The sequence below is a fragment of the Pseudophryne corroboree genome, chromosome 3 (genome assembly GCF_028390025.1).
Source record: "Pseudophryne corroboree isolate aPseCor3 chromosome 3, aPseCor3.hap2, whole genome shotgun sequence".
NCBI classification, from domain to species: Eukaryota; Metazoa; Chordata; class Amphibia; order Anura; family Myobatrachidae; genus Pseudophryne; species Pseudophryne corroboree.
In genome coordinates, this window is record NC_086446.1 from 290,280,468 (window position 1) to 290,297,773 (window position 17,306).

At 44.6% G+C, this 17,306-nt stretch overlaps 1 long non-coding RNA gene across 5 annotated transcripts in view; it reads right to left on the bottom strand.

The window, feature by feature from the left end:
* LOC135055343 (uncharacterized) overlaps window positions 1-17,306 on the bottom strand; it is a 147,994-nt gene that overhangs the window by 93,663 nt on the left and 37,025 nt on the right. For all 5 annotated transcript variants that reach the window (XR_010243722.1, XR_010243721.1, XR_010243718.1 and 2 more), the window contains exon 3: window positions 1,515-1,620. This is a non-coding gene — a long non-coding RNA (uncharacterized LOC135055343). The remainder of the gene's footprint in view (window positions 1-1,514; window positions 1,621-17,306) is intronic.

Below are 17,306 nucleotides of genomic sequence, written 5' to 3' on the forward strand. Positions count from 1 at the left end.
GTACAGATGCAGAACTAGCTGCGGAGCTAGGGGGCACCAGACAAAATTTTGCCTAGGGCATCAAATTGGCTAGGGCCGGCTCTGCAGATACCTGGATGTAGTCAGGGCCTTAAAGATTTATGTAGCCAGAACGGCTAAAATTAGGAAAACAGAGGCTTTGTTTGTTCTGTATGCTGCTAATAAGATTGGCGCACCTGCTTCGAAGCAGACTATTGCTCGCTGGATCTGTAATACGATTCAGCAGGCTCATTCTACGGCTGGATTGCCGGTACCAAATTCGGTTAAAGCCCATTCCACTAGCAAGGTGGGCTCTTCTTGGGCGGCTGCCCGAGGCGTCTCGGCATTACAGCTTTGCCGAGCGGCGACTTGGTCGGGGTCAAACACTTTTGCTAAATTCTACAAGTTTGATACCCTGGCTGATGAGGACCTAGCGTTTGCTCAGTCGGTGCTGCAGAGTCATCCGCACTCTCCCGCCCGATTGGATGCTTTGGTATAAACCCCATGGTCCTTACGGAGTCCCCAGCATCCTCTAGGACGTAAGAGAAAATAAGATTTTAAACCTACCGGTAAATCTATTTCTCCTAGTCCGTAGAGGATGCTGGGCGCCCGTCCCAGTGCGGAAACTCTGCAAGACTTGTTGCTTACATAAGGGTTCTGTTACAGTTGGAATAGGTCTTGGACCGTTACTGTCGTTTGTTCATACTGTTAACTGGTTATGTATGTTCCAGGTTACATGGTATGATTGGTGTGGGCTGGTATGAATCTTGCCCTTGGATTGCTTAAATCCTGCCTTGTATTGTCCATCTCCTCTGGGCACAGTTCTCGAACTAAGGTCTGGAGGAGGGGCATAGAGGGAGGAGCCAGTGCACACTCATAGTCAAAGTTCTTTTTAGGTGCCCTATCTCCTACGGAGCCCGTCTATACCCCATGGTCCTTACGGAGTCCCCAGCATCCTCTACGGACTAGGAGAAATAGATTTACCGGTAGGTTTAAAATCTTATTTTTATTTTCTGTAGTTTTCTGTACTCTCTAAACCAGGCATGTCTAAACTGCGGCCCTCCAGCTGTTGAGAAACTACACATCCCAGCATGCCCTGACACAGCTTTAGCATTCTCTGACTGCAAAACTGTGTCAGGGCATGCTGGGATATGTAGTTTCACAACAGCTGGAGGGCCGCAGTTTGGACATGCCTGCTCTAAACTAATCTTTATAGAGAACTATTGATAATAATCATTTTTGAGAGAGTGCCTGAGCCATCGTATCTGTGTTTTTATCCGAAGGGACTATATAATTTGCTAATAAGGTATAAAGCCCTTCTGGATATGGATCAGAAATAGTTACTACACAATGGAAAACATGGATATCATGTGGGGGGGGGGGGGGGGAAGATATACACTTGATAAATATCTTTTTTCTTAATAACGCATTTTCTCTGTTTTTCGAGATAGTGCTACTGAGTTATTGTAAACAAATGTTTCTTAATGACTTTGTAATTAAGACAAAACACTACTCACATGAATAAGCTGCGACAAAATGGCAGCTGTATGGGTAAGAGGGAAATGGCTCTGGAAATCTTGGGCAGGTCCAGGTTGGGCAACAGTCCTCCAATATTAGCGGCTACTGCAGATCATCGTCCACCATGAGTCCAAAAAACAAAACAAAAAGAACATCATAAGAGCATGCAAAGTAGCACTATTAAAAGCAGACCCTACTGTAAATTACATACATACAAGATCATTTTGCCAGGGTGTATGCTAGTGAATATGGCTACTTATATATCATACAGATTGCCCAGCAGCAAAACTTGTAAGCCTCTCTGCCAGTGTCCCATTCTCCTTCATGGGCTGTTAGCACATACTGATTAGTAAAACTATAAAACCGTTAGAAATTAAGGAGTCTATTTACTAAGCCTTGGGGAGATATTAAGTACCAGCCAACCAGCTCCTGTCATTTTTCAAACTTAGCCTGTAACATGGCAGTTAGGAGCTGATTGGTTGGTACTTAGGACCTTATTCAGTAGCCAATGCTACTGTGTTCCGCTGCAGTGTGCATGCGCAGAGCCCACTCTGCGTGAGCAGGGAAATGCGTGCATCTCAGTTATGCCAACGTCTCTGCCTGATTGACAGGCAGAGGCGGTCAGTGGGTGGCGACACAGCATTGCGTGGGATGTGGCATGGCATTGCATGGCGCGTCGCTGGAATTGGGTCCAGGTTCGGAGCGCGACGTCACACACGACGTCTGTGACAGGGAAAATGGTGGCAGCCCGAATGCCTTCGTCTTCAGTGATGCAAACGCAATTGTATTGTGATCGCATTGCTGGCCGCCATTGGCATGCTGGGCGGCCTTGCCCTGTGCTGGGCGGCCCCCAGCATGCAATCGCAAGCAATTTTAGCAAAACTGCAACTGATGCTGAATAAGGTCCTTAATCTATGTCTACTTTATCTCTCTCCAAGGCCTAGTACATAGACTCCTAAGTTAGGAAAATTAGCATGAAGCCATTTGTATACCATCCACTTGATGCTGCCTTAAGTCCCTAGCCACCCTAGAATTGGATTGTTAACAAATGAAACAGAGCAGAATGTAGCATCACATGCAGTAAGAGTGGCATTATATATAATGGAATCCCGGCCACTGACAATGCCTCCAGCCGGAATCTCGGCTAACAGGGGCTATTCCCACTCGTGGGTGTCCATGACACCCATAGAGTAGGAATAGAACCGGTGGCGAGCCACCGAGCCAGCAGCGTGGCGAACACAGCGAGCCCGCAAGGGGCTTCGTTGCACTCGCCCCCCTGCCAGAATTCTACCGGCCGGGATCCTGGCGTCGGTATGCAGACTGCCAGGATCGCAGCTGCCGGCAACACATTTTAAAATATCAGCATTGATGTAATATGACAGGTGTAAGCTGAGTTTTCTCTGTGATGTGGACTTATTAGTGATGACACTAGTCTATCCTTCTGTAACCAGTGAAATTGTCTTTAGTGATGAAATGGGAACACTACAGTTTGGGGCTAATTCAGACTTGATTGCTGCTGGCGATCAGGTCTGAACTGCGCATGCGTATGCACCGCAATGCGCAGGCACGATGGACAGCAGTGCCGGAGAGCAATGGGATGGTGCGTGAAATCCGATCGCACTGGCGATCGCAAGAAAATATGACAGGAAGATGGCGTTTGTGGGTGGCAACTGGCTGTTTTCAGGGAGTGTCCGGAAAAACACAGGAGGGACCAGGAGTTTGGCGGGAGGATTCGTGACGTCAGCTCCGGCCTCGATCATCGCAGCGGCTGAGTAAGTACTGAGCTGTGCAGAGACTGCACAAACTTCTGCTTGTACAGCTCTCCTGCACATGTGATCGCACCACTGCACAGCGATTTCCCCCTCCCCCTGTAGGCGGCGACTATCTGTTTGCAGGGATGCAAAAAACACACCCTAACGATCAGGTCTGAATTACCCCCTTAAAGTAAATGCAAACACCTGTGACAGGTAGATTCACATAGTTCTCCTGTGTTGTAGTATTTTCATTATGGAATACTTCCACCACTGTCATTTTTAGCTCACACAAGCAAGTGCATAAGCCGTGCAGTGAAATAGCAAGGCTTTATATACAGTGGATCTATCAAGTATTCCCTCCCTTCAGCATTTCTCTCACTTCGTTTTCTTACATCATAGAATCAATACGGAATAATTCAGGCATTCTTTGCACTGATCAATGCAAAATATTGTATTTTACAAAAAAACAAACATAATAGCTATTTAGTTGCATACACAAAAATAATATTTCATTATTGCACATTCCTTTTGCCAAGATACACGATCTTGGTGCACTCACTTGTTTCGAGATGTAATATTTTTTAATAAATTGATGTCCACGTATATACAATTAGTATTTTAATTTATTTGAAACAAACCGGCTCAGGGGTCCCATTTTTTCGGTTCTACAGTAAGAAGGTCTACAATGAATAGGTCGAAACAAAAGAGTCGACAGTGAAAAGGCCGATATGGGCAAATGGTTGAACTCTAAACGGTCAACATTCCAAAAGGGCGACAGGTACAAAAGGAAAACATGAAAATGTCGACACAAAAAAATGGTTGACACAGAAAAAGGTCAACCCGCCATTTTATTATTATTTTTTGTGTCGTTTTTGCCGTCACAGCACAGTAATTAGTGTATCGTGTCCACTCACATGGCAAGCAAGGCAAGGTGCCTCGTTATGCTGACGCTGCACTCAGCACAGGTTACTATTACCAATCGTAGTCCACGTGGATGGTAAAGTATTAAAAAGTTAAAGAAAAATAAATAAAATTCTCACGTCGACTCGTCATGCTGTGACGACCGTTGGTATGTCGACCATTTGAACCCGTCAACATTTTGTACCTGTCGACCATGAGCACTGTCGACCATTTACATGTCAACCTAATGACATTGTCGACATTGTGACCATGTTGAATTAACGCATGTCGACCATTTGGTGTCGACCTATTGTCTGTCTACCTAGACACTGTAGATCTATAGACCGCATGCCAGGTCCCATGATGCATTTTCAAATAAGAGAATCTCGTGAAGATCTTACAACAGTCAAAGTATATAACAAAGTGTAAATTTACCCCTTACAGCACTCTCAAGTGCTAGAGGGGCACCTGTTACAGAGGTCACCAACAGGACTATGTCACATCTTACAAAGTTATGGTATAGCTAGTGGGAAAAAACGGTCCATGGGACAATAACCCAGCACTTCATAAAACTGCCCCTTATGGGAAGATGGCAAAGAAAAATCAACTGTTGAAGGAAATTCAGAAAGCAAAGCAGCACAGATTACAGAACAAATATTATCTTAAAAATGTATTAGAGCTAGTAATTCAGTAGTGCTGTCCACACTGCTTGTTCTACCTAGTGCTTGTAACCTGCATGCATCTGAAGCTCTTTGCTGTGGGAGCAGAAAAGGCTGCATCCGTTCAGTGAGTAACTGACAGGAGCTGAAGCGACAATGGGGGTAATTCCAAGTTGATCGCACCAGGAAATTTTTTAGCAGTTGGGCAAAACCATGTGCACTGCAGGTGTGGCAGATATAACATTTGCAGAGAGAGTTAGATTTGGGTGGGTTATTTTATTTCTGTGCAGGGTAAATACTGGCTGCTTTATTTTTACACTGCAAATTAGATTGCAGATTGAACACACCACACCCAAATCTATCTCTCTGCACATGTTATATCTGCCTCCCCTGCAGTGCACATGGTTTTGCCCAATTGCTAACAGAATTCCTGCTGCGATCAACTTGGCATTACCCCCAATACACAGATTGTAAACTAATGCTTTCATATTGTTAAATTGGCGAAAGTGACAGCCATGAATGTGGAAAGAAAGCTAGTGATATATATTTATTTATTATTTTATTAACAGTTTCTTATATAGCGCAGCAAATTCCGTTGCCAAACAATGATATAACAAACCTGGGTAATAACAAACAGTCTTAGAGGTAGGAAGGCCCTGCTTGCAAGTTTGCAATCCATACTTGCCTACTCTCCCGGAATGGCCGGGAGGCTCCCGAAAATTGGGGTGACTCTCCCGGCCCCCCTGAAGAGCAGGCAAGTCTCCCGATTTCAGGGGTCCCCCCTGCCCGTCCGCCCACTTAGTGTGTAAAGTGGGCGGTCCGGGCAGTCAATGACGGGTGAATCGCGTCATCATAGCCACGCCCCATGCAGTGTAATGCCGGTGATCGCGGCATTACAGAGCGGAGGGCGTGGCTTAAAGGATGTGCCACTGTATCCCTGCCCCCGTCACGCCGCTGCCCCGCACCCATCCCACCTCTGGTCCACCCCCTCACGTCACAGCCCTCCCCTGCCCCCCTGCTGAGATGACCTGGCTGCTCTCTCCCGCAGAGAGCAGCCAGAATGTCGGTAAGTATGTTACAATCTAGAGAGAGGGGACCGGTACTAGTTAACCTGAGCACTCTCAAACATTTTTAAACGTTGCTTCCTGAGAAACCGCTCATCATACCAAGAACATTGGGGGTAATTCCAAGTTGATCGCAGCAGGAATTTTGAAAGCAGTTGGGCAAAACCATGTGCACTGCAGGGGAGGGAGATATAACATGTGCAGAGAGAGATAGATTTGGGTGTGGGGAGTTCAATCTGCAATCTAAATTGCAGTGTAAAAATAAAGCAGCCAGTATTTACCCTGCACAGAAACAAAATAACCCACCCAAATCTAACTCTCTCTGCAAATGTTATATCTGCCCCCCCCCTGCAGTGCACATGGGGGGTAATTCCAAGTTGATCGCAGCAGGATTTTTTTTAGCAATTGGGCAAAACCATGGCCCTCATTCCGAGTTGTTCGCTCGCAAGCTGCTTTTAGCAGCATTGCACACGCTAAGCCGCCGCCTACTGGGAGTGAATCTTAGCTTAGCAAAATTGCGAACGAAAGATTCTCAAAATTGCGAATAGAAATTTCTAAGCAGTTTCTGAGTAGCTCGACACTTACTCTGCCACTGCGATCAGTTCAGTCAGTTTCGTTCCTGGTTTGACGTCACAAACACACCCAGCGTTCACCCAGACACTCCCCCGTTTCTCCAGCCACTCCCGCGTTTTTCCCAGAAACTGCTGCGTTTTTTCACACACCCATAAAATGGCCAGTTTCCGCCCAGAAACACCCACTTCCTGTCAATCACACTACGATCACCAGAACGAAGAAAAAACCTCGTAATGCCGTGAGTAAAATACCAAACTTCTTAGCAAATTTACTTGGCGCAGTGCGAACATTAGCGGAAAATCGCTGCGATGCAAAGAAAATTACCGAGCGAACAACTCGGAATGAGGGCCCATGTGCACTGCAGGAGAGGCAGATATAACATTTGCAGAGAGAGTAGATTTGGGTGTGGTGAGTTCAATCTGCAATCTAAATTGCAGTGTAAAAATAAAGCAGCCAGTATTTACCCTGCACAGGAACAAAATAACCCACCCAAATCTAACTCTTTCTGCACATGTTATATCTGCCTCCCCTGCAGTGCACATGGGCCCTCATTCCGAGTTGATCGGTCGCAAGGCGAATTTAGCAGAGTTACACACGCTAAGCCGCCGCCTACTGGGAGTGAATCTTAGCTTCTTAAAATTGCGACCGATGTATTCGCAATATTGCGATTACTAACTACTTAGCAGTTTCAGAGTAGCTCCAGACTTACTCTGCCTGTGCGATCAGTTCAGTGCTTGTCGTTCCTGGTTGACGTCACAAACACACCCAGCGTTCGCCCAGGCACTCCCACCGTTTCTCCGGCCACTCCTGCGTTTTTTCCGGAAACGGTAGCGTTTTCAGCCACACGCCCCTGAAACGCCGTGTTTCCGCCCAGTAACACCCATTTCCTGTCAATCACATTACGATCGCCGGAGCGAAGAAAAAGCCGTGAGTAAAAATACTTTCTTCATAGTAAAGTTACTTGGCGCAGTCGCAGTGCGAACATTGCGCATGCGTACTAAGCGGATTTTCACTGCGATGCGATGAAAAATACCGAGCGAACAACTCGGAATGAGGGCCATGGTTTTGGCCAATTGCTAAAAACAATCCTGCTGCGATCAACTTGGAATTACCCCCATGGTTTTGCCCAACTGCTAAAAAATTTCCTGCTGCGATCAACTTGGAATTACCCCCATTATCCCTTCCAAGAAGAATGGTGGCAGTGGCATAATGCTATGATGATGCCCACCTCACACAAAGATGCTGGAAGCCACATAAGTTGGTATAACAAATGGTTCCTGCTCCTGCCACAATGAGGAAGACCGCATGCAGTAGCAGCTGGAACTCCCAGGACCAAACATGGCTGTAACTTACTGCCGGGTTTCGTCCTACACAGGACGTTATCAAAGGGTAATGGATATCAAACTTTTTTATTGTGAGTGTGCTTTTTACTTTTAATAAATATATAAAGTTTTACGCTATTAGATATATACAGTATTTAAAACATATACATGCTATACATCGTGAAAAGGACATTGTCTATTTCAGATAACCTTATTTATTATTGGTACAAGGCTAAACATCACTTTTACATTTTAATTTGACCACATAGGGGTGGAAGCAGAAAATACTGCACAACTAGCGGCACATATTATTGGTTTTGTTTTTCAGACTTGGGACATTTTGGACAAGTGCTGTGATACAGGATTATTTTAGTGAACTCCTAATACTGTCAGTAATTTATTTTGGGGTAGATGTATGAAGCAATGAAAAGAGTGGAGAAGTTGCCCATGCAACCAATAAGCTTTGAGGCAACATTTGTCAAGTGCATTCTATAAAGTGATATGTAGCAGCTGATTGGTTATCATAGGCAACTTCTCCAAGGTTTGTTATATTTAAGCGTCGGCACCCCTGCATCATATTTGCCTACCCTTCCGGAAGCAGCTGGAGGCTCCTGATTTTTTGGCCAGTTCCCTGCAACCCCGGAAATGTAGGTGACTCTCTCGCATCCCACAGATTTCCGCCCTCTTTCTAGTGAAGTGGGCAGGATGGGGATAAAATTAATACACTCTCGGTAGCCGTGTGAAAGGGCAGGGCTAATCGCGTCATTTAGCCCCACCAGCAAATCGTGGACATCTCCTCGTCTTGGGGGCGGGGCATAATGATATCACAGTTCGGACTTGCCCCTCGAAGTATCATGCTGTGTCTCCTCTCCGGCTTCTCCCGGAGAGGAGACTAAAAAGGTAGGCAAGTATGGCCTGCACATTTCTCTTTGTCTTCAATACATACATACATTGGGCCAGAGCCGGATTAAAGTGTGTGTGTGTGTGTGTGTGTGTGTGTGTGTGTGTGTGTGTGTGGGGGGGGCAGGGGGTACCCTGGGCCCCCCAAATCTCAGGGCCCCCCCTTGCAAGACCAAATTAGTTTTTCAGAGATGGAGAAAGCCTTGTCTCCATCTCTGCATCGCAGGCATAACTAAAGCAGCTCCCCGGCTGGCGACCGCTCTCCTCACAGAGAGCTCTGATCACCAGAGCTCTCTGCTTTGGAAACATTGTTGCAAAGTCACACATACACAGCCGAGGTAGCTGCTTACCACCACGTGCAGCAGCAGCAGCTCGGCTCACATGGATCTCCTCCTCCTCTCCTCTCTTGGTTAGTGCTTCATAGTGTGTGTGTGTGTGTGTGTGTGGTATGGAAGGTAGATAGTAACTAGGTCGACAACTATTGGTCGACAGTAACTAGGTCGACAGGGTCATTAAGTCGACATGGTCTAGGTCGACAGGTCAAAATGTTGACATGAGTTTTTTATGTTTTTTTGGTGTCGTTTTCTTCGTAGAGTGACCGGGAACCCCAATTAGTGCACAGTGTCCCCTCGCATTGCTCGGTTCGCTCTCCATGCTTCGGGCAAGGTGCAGATTACCGTTCCAATCGTAGTCCACGTGGATCGTTAAGTATGACAAGGTTCAAAAAAAGAAAAAAATCGTGAAAAACTCATGTCGACCTTTTGACCTGTCAACTTAGAACATGTCGACCTAGAGACCCTGTTGACCTAGAAACCCTGTCGACCTAGAAACCGGATCCCGTGTGTGTGTATACACTATATGTGTTTGTAGGTATGTTGTGAGTGTGCATGTGTGTGTGTGTGTGTGTGTGTGTGTGTAGGTATGTTGAGTGTATGTATGCATGCTATGTGTGTGTCTGTAGGAAAGCTGTGTGTATGTATGCTGGGTGTGATGGTATGATTGCTGTGTGTGACTGTATGACATGTGTGATGTGTATATGTATGTATGCTATATGTGTGTGTGGGTGGGTAATGTGTGTTTGTGTGTGTGTGTGTATATATATATATATGTATGCTGAGTGTGTGTGTTGTACATACGTTTGCTGTGTGTGCGTGTTTGTGTATGCAAAATATATATAAATATATATGTGTGTCTGGGGGACCCCTTGACTTAAGTAACCCAGGCCCCCCGGAGTGTTAATCTGGGCCTGCATTGGGCCTAATTCAGATCTGATCGCAGCAGCAAATTTGTTAGCGAATGGGCAAAACCATGTGCACTGCAGGGGGGCTAGATATAACATGTGCAGAGAGAGTTAGATTTGAGTGGGGTGTGTTCAAACTGAATATAAATTGTAGTGTAAAAATGAAGCTGCCAGTATTTACCCTGCACAGAAACAAAATAACCCACCCACATCTAACTCTCTCTGCACGTGTTATATCTGCCCCCCCCCCCCCCCCCCATCCCCTGCAGTGCACATGGTTTTGCCCATTAGCTAACATTGGGGGTCATTCCGAGTTGTTCGCTCGCTAGCTATTTTTTGCAGCGCTGTGAACAGATAGTTGCCGCCTATAGAGGAGTGTATTTTTGCTTTGCAAGCATGCGATCGCATGTGCAGCCGAGCTGTAGCTCAGAACTTACTCAGCCACTGCGATCACTTCAGCCTGTTTTTGTCTGGAATTGACGTCAGACACCCGCCCTGCAAATGCTTGGACACGCCTGCGTTTCTCCAAACACTCCCAGAAAACTGTCAGTTGCCACCCACAAACGCCTTCTTCCTGTCAATCTCCTTGTGATCGGCTGTGCGAATGGATTCTTCGTTAAATCCATCGCTCAGCAAAGATCCGCTTTGTACCCGTACGACGCGCCTACGCATTGCGGTGCATATGTATGCGCAGTAGTGACATGATCGCAGCGCAGCGAAAAATCCTAGCATGCGATCAGGTCGGAATGACCCCCATTAGGCCCATAGTCTTACCATACTATCCCTTTAAACCGGCACACTCCTGAATTACACAGACTCTGTGGCTGGCTGACTTCAAGCCTACATGTAACCTGGTTTTAAGCAGCCACTCATGTAATTCATGAGTGTCCCAGTTTAAAGGGATAGTATGTAAGTGTATATATAGGTAGGTGTGTGTGTGTGTGTGTGTGTGTGTGTATGTGTATATATGTGTATGTATATATATATATATATATATATATATATATATATATATATATATATATATATAAAGGAAAAAGGTTCTAGTGGGAGCCAATACGCCTTTAGAATAACTATGTTTAAAAGTTTTTATTCATACACAAACCGACGACAATTGCAACCTAAACATTTGTCTTTGGTACAAATTACTAAAAATTCAGTAAAATGATATAACAATCTTATATAAACACATATATCAGTTGATGTGAGGATTTTACAATCAGGTGATCACAATCAGAATTGTGAAGAGATATATCTCCAACCAGAAATCTGTGGTGAAGGCTTTATGAATCCGAGATCGCGAAACCCAACGCGTTTCGTCCGTTAGGACTTCATCAGGGGTTAACAATCAGATTCTTACAATAGATTGGATTACCACTGGTTATGACCGGCTAGGGTTCTCAATGTTATATCCAATCACAAGTATATTTTCAATTAATTTGGTATCTAAATAGATTTCATCATAACAGAGAATGACATTTTAGGTTGAAGTTAGGTGATGTTATATTCCCTAATCTCATCAGGGGTAATGAAACTCTACAGTCCACCTCGGCTTCAATAAGTATCACCAAAAGGGTTTTAATAAATTCCCAATCCTGAACAGTACTGTACCTTCTTACTGGGACATGCACACACTCACAGGATCACAACCACGGTGGTTGTGATCCTGTGAGGGTGTGCATGTCCCAGTAAGAAGGTACAGTACTGTTCAGGATTGGGAATTTATTAAAACCCTTTTGGTGATACTTATTGAAGCCGAGGTGGACTGTAGAGTTTCATTACCCCTGATGAAATTAGGGAATAGAACATCACCTAACTTCAACCTAAAATGTCATTCTCTGTTATGATGAAATCTATTTAGATACCAAATTAATTGAAAATATACTTGTGATTGGATATAACATTGAGAACCCTAGCCGGTCATAACCAGTGGTAATCCAATCTATTGTAAGAATCTGATTGTTAACCCCTGATGAAGTCCTAACGGACGAAACGCGTTGGGTTTCGCGATCTCGGATTCATAAAGCCTTCACCACAGATTTCTGGTTGGAGATATATCTCTTCACAATTCTGATTGTGATCACCTGATTGTAAAATCCTCACATCAACTGAAATATGTGTTTATATAAGATTGTTATATAATTTTACTGAATTTTTAGTAATTTGTACCAAAGACGAATGTTTAGGTTGCAATTGTCGTCGGTTTGTGTATGAATAAAAACTTTTAAACATAGTTATTCTAAAGGCGTATTGGCTCCCACTAGAACCTTTTTCCTTTTCATATCTATTTTTTATACCTCATCTGACAGAAGGTATTTCTCAGTGGTTTGAGACTAGTGGTATAGTGCAGAAAAAAGGTTACTTTTTATTTTAAAATATATATATATATATATATATATATATATATATATAGGCTTGGGTACGGGTAACCGGCGATTGGAATACCGGCGGTCAGTGTACTGATGCTGGGATCCCGGACGCCAGAATGCCGACGGGGGGCGAGCACAATGAAGCCCCTTGTGTGCTCGCCATGCTGCGGCCTTGGTGTCACTCTGTGCTTGCCACAGGTTCTATTCCCACTCTGTGGGTGTCGTGGGAATAGTCCTGGGCCCCCTGCTGGCATTCTGGTGTCCGGGATCCCAGCGTCTGTATGCTCACCACCGTGATCCCGACTGTCGAGATCATAACTAATTAATATATATATATATATATATATATATATATATATATATATATACATACACATACACACACACACACACACATATACAGACAGTGGGGCAAAAAAGTATTTGGACAGCCACCGAGCGCGCTGCAGGATTTCAATCCATGACGACGTAGTGTGTTACTAATGGTACTAATGGTAACCTTTGTGACTGTGGTCCCAGCTCTCTTGAGGTCATTGACCAGGTCCCCCCGTGTAGTTCTGGGCTGATTCCTCACCGTTCTCAAGATCATTGATACCCCACGAGGTGAGATCTTGCATGGAGCCCCAGGTCGAGGGAGGTTGTCAGTGATCTTGTATTTCTTCCATTTTTTTATAATTGCGCCAATAGTTGATCTCTTCTCACCAAGCAACTTGCCTATTGTCGAGTAGCTCATCCCAGCCTTGTGCAGCTCTACAATTTTGTCCCTGGTGTCCTTAGACATCTCTCTGGTCTTGGCCATGGTGGAGAGGTAGCAGTCTGACTGTTTGAGGGTGTGGACAGGTGTATTTTATACAGATAACCAGTTCAAACAGGTGCCATTAATACAGGTAACGAGTGGAGGATAGAAGAGCTTCTTAAAGAAGAAGTAACAGGTTGGTGAGAGCCAGAAATCTTGCTGCTTGGTAGGCGTCCAAATATTTATTTTCCACAAGAATATACAAATAAATTGTTTAAAAATCATACAATGTGATTTCCTAGTTTTTTTTTCAGATTCTGTCTGTCACAGTTGAAGTGTACCTATGATAGAAATTACAGACCTCTGTCATCTTTTTAAGTGGGTCAACTTGCACAATCGGTGGCTGTCCAAATACTTTTTTCCCCCTATATATATATATATATATATATATATATATATATATATATATATATATTCAAGTGAAAATATTGAGCACCCTGTGTTGAAGCCCTGCACTTGCCCCCGTTCATGCGGCGCACCTACCTCTTTTTTCCACCTCACATGGTCAGAGTCTCATCCCCTAACACACTATGTTTTGTTTTGTATTATAAACAGCAACAATTAAGTAGGTTTTAAAACATCTGCTGACTGCATAATCCCATGCAGTGTAGTACGATCAGCATTTTTACACAGCTTCAGCTTCTACATACTGCTTTATATGGCAAAATCCCAGCATCCCCGTTACAATCAATAGAAAATGAGATACCATGAAAATGCAATATGTGTCCAATTAGTTATAATTGGAGCAAATGGTGAAGTAGATAAACTGATGAAGTAAGATGTATTTGCGCAGATCTGTGGGTGTGTATTACGGGCACAAACGTAGCATTGGTACCTCCTACTCCAAACATGAATTATTGGGCTGTTCATGCACATATGTTAAAACTACCATTCTCATTACTTGGGCCAAAATGAAGCTACTTTGGTAAATTACCTTCCTTATTACACTTGTGATCCAAATTATTGTGGCCTTTACGATTATAACAAACGCCTACTGTTCTATTATAAAAGTCAGCCGTTCAAAATAATACAGCTAGCCCTAGGCTGAAGATCCAGAGGTTTTACTGATGGGACCTACAGCACTAATTATGAGCAGTTTTGTTGCCAACTGTTATTGTCATGTAATGCTTTCATAAAATTGTGTGGAAAAAAAACTATAATTGAGCCATGCATATATATATTTTTTAGAATTTCTTGTGCAGTTTTAATTTAATTTTTGTACAACTTTTTTAAGACACATTTGACTAGGGTCAGTACACCCACGTGTTAAAAATCTGCATCTGCATATCTGTGTCACCTGTAACCAATACAATTATTAGAATGTAGGCAATCTGGTTTTCAGTGCAGAGTGTTTTAGGAGATGAGCTTGCTGATCTTGTGGGAGTGTCATGTACACTTGTGTGATTATCTCAGGGAGAACATTGGGCCCGCCTGATTCATATTTGTAAGTAAAGCAAAAAAGCAAGCAACTTGGCAAATCCATGTTGCACTGCAGGTGGGGCAGATGTAACGTGCAGAAAGAGTTATGGGCCCTACACACATGCCGATATTACTGCACGATATGAACGATCTCGTTCATTAATGAACGAGATAATGTTCATATCGTGCAGTGTGGAGTCACCAGCGATGAACGATGCGCGGCCCCGCGCTCGTTCATCGCTGGTGACATGTCGGCTGTGAATGCAGGCCAATATGGAAGAGATCGTCCATATTTGCATGCACGTCTATGGAGCCGGGTGAAGGGGGGAGTGAAGAAACTTCACTCCCCCCTTCACTGCCCCCCCGCCGCCGGGTCGCCCGTCGGCCGTATCGGCCGTCGGGCACCTCGGCGGCACATCGCCTAATGTGTAGGGCGCATTAGATTTGGGTGTGGCGTGTTCAAACTGAAATCTAAATTGCAGTGTAAAAATAAAGCTGTCTAACATTTGTTGGGTACTGTGCATGCAAAAGCAGCCAGTATTTAACCTGCACAGAAATATGTTTTAATGTATTTGCTCCCCTTGGATTGCAATATGGTTTGTTACAGGCACAAAGTTACGTGCTTTTTTTGCTTTACTTACAAACATGAATCAGGCCCATTGTCATGATTAGAGAATGGAAATAGATGTTAGCTGGAAACCACACATTGAGAGTGACATAGTGATAGGAGCAGGGTCTCCTAACAGCACAGAGTAGTGAGAGTGAGGCTTGTGTCAGCTGGTAAAGAAATACTGTGGTGTCCAAAATCATTATTTGTTTTATGTAATTAAGAATTTTTTTAAATATTTTTTTATAAATGCTACTGCCTGACACATTTTCCCAACGCTTGGTGCACACTAGACAATGTATAAACAACTTGATGGTCATCCCGAATTTCCTACTCCTGGACAAATTATATTGTGCGTAGACACTGTGCAATCTTACCAGGGGTGTATCTAGGGGTCCGAGCGCCCCTGGCAAAGTAAGGGGCTGGCGCCCCCCCTACACACATTTGGAATAAGGTGTGAGTATTGGAAATGGGGCATGGTCTTGTGGGGGAAGGGTGTGGACACAATAGTACTTCCAATTCAAATTATGCCACACAGTAGTGTCCCTCATTCACATTACACCGCACAGTAGTGTCTCGCATTCACGTTACACCATCCCTCCCCCCTAACCCACCTTTCCCACAGCCTGACCTTAACCTGCCCTCCTCCCCCAAAAGCTTCTTCAGTGGTGCCTACCCCTAACCCACCCTTCCTAATCTCCCTCCCTGCAGCCTAACCCTAGCCTTCCCACCCTCGCAGCCTAACACTAACCCTCCCACGTGGCTTGCCAGTACAGACTTTGGCACCAACTCAATCTGGATTTTGCCATTCTGCATCGCTATCTATGTTGGGATGCCAGCATCAGCATTCCGAGCAGTGTCGGGATGCTGGCGTCAGCTTTCCGATCGCCGGGATGCCAAATGCCGGCATCTTGACTGCATCCTGAATGAAATGCTAATGAGCTGCGGTGAGATGAGCCTCAAATGGACCCAGCCATTAACCAAACACTATTAGTTGGATGGTAAAAGTACTTCCTGTTAGAAAAAACATCAGGGTGCCATCACTTTCAAGATAAAATGATCAATTATACAATTAACTGATGTACGTTTCCTTGAACATGGCCTTGAAATAGGTAAGATATGTATTTTCTTTATTACACTCAACAAGTTAAAGTTTTCACTTACTTACTACTTACTTACATCTAACATGCATGAAAATCGTATAGATTTCCAGATTCTATAGTCCCTTCTCCCAAACACTGACACTTTTTTATTATCTTCAACAACAAATAGATCTATAGCATTGTGCTATATAACAATTACTGTGTACCTGGTGAGAGTCTGTTACTGCCGCCGCCGCGCCGGTGTCCGTCAGCACCGCACTGCACTAGTGATCAGACTAGTGTCCGGCAGCACCGCACTGCACTAGTGATCAGACTAGTGTCCGGCAGCACCGCACTGCACTAGTGATCAGACTAGTGTCCGGCAGCACCGCACTGCACTAGTGATCAGACTAGTGTCCGGCAGCACCGTATTTGTAAGCAGACTAAACTACAGTTCCCAGCAGCCCTTGCTGCCAGGAGCTCCCAGCAACAAGGGCTGCTGGGAGCTGTAGTTTATTTTGAGTCTGATTACAAGTGCGGTGCTGCCGGACACCAGCGCCGCTCCAGCAGTAACAGATTTTCACCAGGTACAGTCTGACAGTACTGCTTTTCTATCCTTTGGCCGCGGGTGGCACAGCCAGGCGGCGCCCCTTCCTTGCTTGGCGCCCCTGGCGAGTGCCATCCTGGCCAATAGGTAGATACACCCCTGAATCTTACAAACAACCAAACAGTATCTCTTGCATTGTTTGGTCGTTTGACTGTTTGCAATATATCCGGTATATATTCAGGTAGTGTGTACACATTTAATAATTTGCTCAAAATCATTAAAGATATCTTCAGATTGCAAGCACTGCAGGCAGATCATAAGATGCAACAAACGACTCACAGGAGTGTGCAATGGTGCGTACACACTGGATGATGACGATGATTTGTCGTTCCAGTTCGTCTCAAAGTGATAATTTACAGTATCGTCTAGTGTGTACCTGGCTTAAATTTGTGACCCAGAAAGTAGTCTCTAAAATATACTGTAATTCTTGCTACCCTACAGAGCAGTCCAGCTAGCATTACTGCCTCCCAGCACTGAGCTTACGGGTTTAATTCCCACC